The following is a 7,310-nucleotide window of genomic DNA, read 5'->3' on the forward strand; positions in this document are numbered from 1 at the left end:
CGCCTTTGAACGAGGACAGTGATCCGGATCGTTCAATTGAACGAGATTGCCCAACTCTACAAAATATCAACAACAAGTGTGTGTCATACCATGAATCGAACATCAAACCACATCGAACAGTAAACACAACGTACGAATACACAAATTATACACTTTGAATGTGGGTTGGTTGGCTGGTTGTTGCTCCTCCTGCCACACGACACACCACGCTGAAGAATGTTATGCGAATTTAATGCAAGCAACCACCGGTGGCAGCAGCAGCAACAGACAGCGACATTTGCGCTGCTGCAACAAAGAACTTTGCAAAAAATTATCACATGCCACACACAAGCAACCAAGTCAATGTAATGAAGAATTACAAAAACAGCAGAAAATAATTGCACAGGCAACAACAATAAGAAATATCGAAGAAATATCTTTCACACGATTCTGCAGGGTTGGTAGAAATGAATTTTGTTTTTGTGTAAATTTATTATTTGAATTTTAATTCTTCGTTATTCTTTTCCTTCTTCCTCTTTATTATTTCTCATAGATTTTATTATGGAATCGGTATTTTAATTTTACACACACAGATAGACACTTTAAAAATAATCATTTAATTAATTAAATTCACTCACAAAATAATTTTTCTTTTTAAATATAAAATAATTAAAACCATCCGCACACACACTCATTCAGCTAGGAAACGATGAATCCGGAAAATAATATCCAAAAAATCATCAACAACAATCAAACAATAATAATAATCCAAAAGAGATATGCGGCGGCAATGCGAACGAACGTCATAAACACGTAACGACGACAACCGACTCGTGATCCAATAACGAAAACTGACTGCGGCTGACTGAGTGTCTTGTGTATGGCGGCTCAACGACAACGCGCGACTCTAAAAAGAAAAACCCCAAAGTGCTAGAGATCTGCCGGCTGTGCTGCTTGCGGCTCTGCTGTGGTATGACTATGACGTTGGCGTCGCTGCCCCTACTAGGTATCTTCGTACATACGTCTTGCTTGCTACAATAATAAAAATAATAACAATAATAAAAATAATAAGTTACCGGTGTGTGCGCGGAGTGAAAATTGTAATGATGAATGATGATGGTAGGAAAGCGGTGAGGAGGAGGGTGGAAAAGGTAGGAAGAATAAATGATATCTCAAATGAAAAGTAGTAACACACAAAAATGAAAAATAACAAGAATAAGGAACGTTTCTGTTTGTACATTAATAAAACAATATACACATACATACATATCTACAAACACTGAACCTCACACATCCAGCATTTCCCCTTCCCAATACAATGAACATTCCCCTATTCGCATGACGTCGTAGAAATATCGAAAATCCAAATGAAAAACAAACAAAACAGCTTAAAATGATTTTTAAGAAAAATTACAATTACATATTTACACAACAACTACAACAATAATCTCATGAAAACTAGTATCTCGTACACATTTATTTCCACACGAACATGCGCGCATTCTCACTCTGCACACAAAAATCTCAGAACAAACAACACTACGAATAAAGTAACTAGAAGATACTCTAAAAATCAGGAATAATATTTAACAGCAACAACAACAAGAGAAGGCTGGTTAACAAATGAATAATTTACACCTCCACCCATTTTAACGAGACTTCTTAATTCATTACACACGACGCACTTATCTTCGTTAATAAAGCGTAAAGTGATAACAGACATAAATATTCGAATGAAATGGTAACTAAAAATTCAAATGAAACCAAATGAATCGTTGAGGGAGAGGAGAAGATGGTGTCAGTATAAAGAAACCAAAGAAATCTTTTGTCTATAGAAGATCTTATAAAGGCGTTCTGACTATAGAAAAATTGTATAGACACTTGAAATATTCCTTAAAAATCCATGCCAAAATAGCTGAGCACGACCCTTGAAATATTACTTAAAATTCCACGCCAAAATATGTTAACACGACCCTTGAAATATTCTTTAAAAATTCACACCTAAATAGCAAAACACGCCTAAATAGCTGAGCACCACTCTTGAAATATTCCTTAAAAATCCACGCCAAAATAGCTGAGCACGACCCTTGAAATAGTCCTTAAAAATCCACACCAAAATAGCTGAGCATGACCTTTAAAATATTCCTTAAAAATACACACCTAAATAGCTGAGCACGACCCTTGAAATATTCCTTAAAAATACACACCAGGAAATTTTCCTTAAAAATCCACGTGAAAAAAGAAGAAATATTCTTAAAAGTCCCTGCTAAAATGGCTGAGCACGACGTTTGAAATATTCCTTACAAATCCACGCCTATACATATAGCTGAGCACGACCCTTGAAATATTCCTTAAAAATTCACACCTAAATAGCAAAACACGCACGACGTTTGAAATATTCCTTACAAATCCACGCCTATACATATAGCTGAGCACGACCCTTGAAATATTCCTTAAAAATTCACACCTAAATAGCAAAACACGCACGACGTTTGAAATATTCCTTACAAATCCACGCCTATACATATAGCTGAGCACGACCCTTGAAATATTCCTTAAAAATTCACACCTAAATAGCAAAACACGCACGACGTTTGAAATATTCCTTACAAATCCACGCCTATACATACATATATGTATCTGCCCCCCATACCATTGCTATCGCAAACGATCCGTTTTCGAATGTTTTTCGATAGTTTTGCGGATATTTTGTTCGAAAACGACACACGAGAACGAATTGAAAACGATTCATCCGTCGCTCAGTTTGTGGCAGGAAAACCTTCGAATTCGAATATCGTCAATAATATTATTAGTGAAGGAAAGATGATAGTTTTTACGATAGTGCCGAAAAAGCATTTTTGGCGGACATGACGTGTTTAACTTTACCTGACGTCTGTTGATATTTCTGTTATCCCCCCATACCAAGTGCGGATATTATTCGAATGTCCGGCGCAACTTTCGAAAACGATATCACTGTCGAAGGATTAGCAAATGTTTTTCGGGTGTACACAAGCACGTTGTTCTTTTGTTCGTCAAAAGTTTAAAAACGATATCATTTTCGAACATTTTGCGAATGTTTTTTCTTCATAAGAAAAATTGTTTCGAGAAACATTTTTTACTTCGGAAATTTTTTACGTTTTAAAAAAAATTTATGTAGTTCGTAAAAAATTCCCATTTGCTTTTTTCAAATATTTTCGATATAAATGCTACGTATAATATTAACAAGAAGTGATGATAAACACAAAAGGATACAAATACAAGACAACAATGTTTATAAACAGTTACACGCATTGAATCGCAAACATTACAAAGAAGAAAAGGTACATAACAGAAATATCAACAGACGTCAGGTAAAGTTAAACATGTCATGTCCGCCAAAAATGCTTTTTCGGCACTATCGTAAAAACTATCATCTTTCCTTCACTAATAATATTATTGACGATATTCGAATTCGAAGGTTTTCCTGCCACAAACTGAGCGACGGATGAATCGTTTTCAATTCGTTCTCGTGTGTCGTTTTCGAACAAAATATCCGCAAAACTATCGAAAAACATTCGAAAACGGATCGTTTGCGATAGCAATGGTATGGGGGGATGTACCTTTTCTTCTTTGTAATGTTTGCGATTCAATGCGTGTAACTGTTTATAAACATTGTTGTCTTGTATTTGTATCCTTTTGTGTTTATCATCACTTCTTGTTAATATTATACGTAGCATTTATATCGAAAATATTTGAAAAAAGCAAATGGGAATTTTTTACGAACTACATAAATTTTTTTTTAAAACGTAAAAATTTCCGAAGTAAAAAATGTTTCTCGAAACAATTTTTCTTATGAAGAAAAAACATTCGCAAAATGTTCGAAAATGATATCGTTTTTAAACTTTTGACGAACAAAAGAACAACGTGCTTGTGTACACCCGAAAAACATTTGCTAATCCTTCGACAGTGATATCGTTTTCGAAAGTTGCGCCGGACATTCGAATAATATCCGCACTTGGTATGGGGGGTGAGCACGACCCTTGAAAAGTTCCTTAAAATTCACGAATATTATTTAAATATAACAAATCTTGGGTGCCACCGTGGTGCAATGGTGTGCACACCCGCCTTGCGCGCTGAAGGTCGTTGGTTCGATTCCCCGGCCAGTCAACATCAAAATTTTAAACGGTGGCAAAATACCCCTCGGTAATGTTGGCGACATTTCCTGAGTATTTCAGCCATGTAAAACTTCTCTACAAAGTGGTGTTTTAAGACACGCCGTTCGGACTCGGCGATAAACAGTAGGTCCCATATCATTGAGCCAATATGAATCGGGGTGTACTCATTGATAGGAGGGAAGTCTCCCTGGTCCCGTATGGGATGTTTGTGGAACAATTATATTATATAACAAATCTTCTGTCTATAGTAAACCTTGTGAAGATCTGTTATCTATAGCCGATCTCGGTCTATAGAATACCTTGTGTATAAAAGAATTTGTTGGGGTCATTTGTCTATTGAAGACCTGGTAAAGATCTTCTGTCTATAACAAATCTAGATCTATAGAAGACTTTCTATAGGTTCCCTGTATATAGAAGACCTCATATAGGTATTCTCTTTTCTGTTATTTAGAAGTCCTTCCAAAGGGCTTCTGTCTATAGAGGAGTTTTTTCACCCTGTAAAGACATATATGGCTACTCTATCATCAGTAGCAACGCTTAGTTCACGAGAGAGGTATAGGGAGAAAAGTTTTTTCCTCGAGAAATGGAAAGCGGGAGTGTGAAAACATCGAAATGCACAGGAGCCATATAGTGGTACAGCCACATCCCCTTGTAGAGACCAACAGATACATATAGTGTGCTCAGGGTATGGAAAGAAAAATTTTTTTCCAAACTGTTGGTTTCTAATACTAGCAAAGACGACGAAGCCCTGCAAAAACCCCTTACTTAATAATGTGTTTTTATAGTGCCTTTTGGTAGTCGTAACTACTTACAAAACCCCCTACTCTCCCATTATTTTAACAAGAGCATGTCGCACTGATTTACTATTTATTCTCTGACCACTTGAATAACTACATAGTTATTCTATAGTCACTGGAAGTTAAAAAGTAAGCTATAACCAAAAAAACTATTTTTTATTTTTAGAACAGTTGAGGTGGAATTTGTACGAACACACGAACTTCTGCTTTGTAGCCGAACACACTACACACTTCGCCACGCGTAGAAACATGTGCACCACCAACTTTTCTTTGTGTTGTTAACTAACGATGAGCGTTGAACACACAACGCTAGGATTTGTTGTCGGAAACACACGCTGTGTGCCACCGTACTCATAACTTAGTAAGTAGTAATATAAGTAGTTATTTTTGTTTACATTACTTTGTAAAGGGTTACATAATGACTAACGGATCCGAATTTTTGCTGGGAGATATCACATATCCAATCCCATAAAATGTTATTGCATGTATACCGCCGGGCCAAGATGAAGTAAAGACAGCAATAAGCCGGCTGAAGTGTTATAAGGAAGCAAGAGCCGATGACTTACCAGCCGAGCTGTTTAAAACCGCAGTCGACACTCTGATAAGGTGTATGCTTCAGCTGGTAGAAAGAAGTAGGGAGATATGACTGTGGGCTCAAACTATAGGGCCATTAGTCTGTTCCCTATTGTCTATAAGACAGTGTCAGGGATATTATACGAACAACTAAAGATATTATACGAACAACTTTAGACCTAGAAAATCCAACATTAGCCAGATATTTACCCTGCGGAACATCCTGAAAAAGACCCAAGAGATGCAGATCGACACCTACCATCTTCTTATCGATTATAGAGCAGTCTTCGACAGCCCTTTACGTTCAAAGGTATTCACAGCCATGTCTGAATTTAGTATCCCCGCGAAGCCCATGACTTACTGATATCCGGTCCTCACTTAAAATTGGAAAGAACCTCTCCAAACAGTGAGAGTGACGTCATAAGAATGAGCGATGACGAACTAGCTAAAAAATGCGTATTGTTACGGAATTAGGTTTAACTAATTTCCGTGTAGACGTTGTTTTATTCCCCAGTACGATTTGTACCAAATAAAACAGGGTTCGTTTTAGATTACGTTTCTACAATGCTTTATTTACTTTATTACACTTATTCGGAACCGACTTTAATTACTAAGCACACAGCAAGTCTCTAGTTAGCACGCAGCACTTCTTTAACCGATCTGTTCAGTTCAACGCTTAAAACACAACTCACCCGTCATTGCCAGTTCCCCTGTATTTATACCCCAAAGTCTCCCTGTTCTAGAGTCCTCTAGAACACATATGGCAATACCTCGAATCTGTGCAGCGAACACACAGACGCACATTCGCACTAAGCGAACAACCATACTCACATACATACATGGGGGGAATACAATTGGACGACAAGCACAGTAATGACGTAACTACAACAACAAACAGATGCAAGAAATAAAGAAGTGACAAACTAAACAATAATTACATGACTATGGCAAAACAAAATAAAAGCACATTAATGAAAGGTAAAGTAACATCTAGATCAGAGTGAGGCAGAGAAAATTTTTGGGTCTCTCTTGTGCTCTCAATGAGCGTAAATTTGTTGTTGTTCACAACGTGTTAGCATCTACACAGGCTGTGAGCGATAACAAATTTACGCTCACTTAGAGCAAATGGGCTCTCTTGTGAGTCACAATGCCTCCTCCTGATCTAGATTAATGAAGAGAGTTCAACATGGTAGTTGTTGTTGCTTAAATAAAGTAACTGCGTAATAAAAACTTTACGTTACAATTCAAATTTTTAAATTAACGGAAATTAAACTAAACTAACTTAAACCTATCAGTTACATTCGTAACAGTATAAATAAGGATCGTTTGGCAATATGCGCAGAACTGGACGGCGAAGGCTTCGATGGAGTCAACAAGTGGAAGCCTAAATCAGAAAACACGCTATTCTTAATTGGAAAAGTAATAGAGAAGAATGGAAATCCTGTCTCAGTTCGGCTTATGGCACAAATGTTCTGTAGAGGCCCAACTAAGTAAGTTTATATAATACATAACTTATAAAGGTACTTCGCTTAAGAAGTCGTCAAATGCATTGTAAAGGCGTTTTGTTTGCAGAATTTTTTGTAATGATCATTTCGCTATAGAAGGCCTCGTAAATGTCTCAGGTCTATAGCAGGTTTATATGTATTAAAGACCTTGCGAAGTTTAACTGTCTACAGAAATCCATTGAAATGTCTTCTTTCTGTAGAAGACTCTGTAAAGGACTTCTGTTAACTTTTTTCTGTTTATATAATAACTTTGCAGGAATGAGACTGACAGACTTCGCAGCTACATTTCGATATAAGTTGGT

General features: G+C 36.8%; 1 protein-coding gene across 4 annotated transcripts in view; it reads right to left on the reverse strand.

The window, feature by feature from the left end:
* Positions 1 to 1,011, reverse strand: part of LOC141396486 (uncharacterized) — a 58,465-nt gene extending 57,454 nt beyond the window's left edge. For 3 of the 4 annotated variants that reach the window (XM_073971980.1, XM_073971978.1, XM_073971977.1), the window contains exon 1: positions 618 to 1,011. The gene's annotated coding sequence lies outside the window, so the exon portion shown is untranslated. The remainder of the gene's footprint in view (positions 1 to 617) is intronic. The other variant, XM_073971979.1, reaches the window with a different exon arrangement.
* Between the last annotated feature and the right edge of the window lie 6,299 nt (positions 1,012 to 7,310).

The sequence above is a fragment of the Musca autumnalis genome, unplaced genomic scaffold, assembly GCF_047663935.1.
Source record: "Musca autumnalis isolate F117 unplaced genomic scaffold, ASM4766393v1 scaffold_3, whole genome shotgun sequence".
Lineage (NCBI taxonomy): Eukaryota > Metazoa > Arthropoda > Insecta > Diptera > Muscidae > Musca > Musca autumnalis.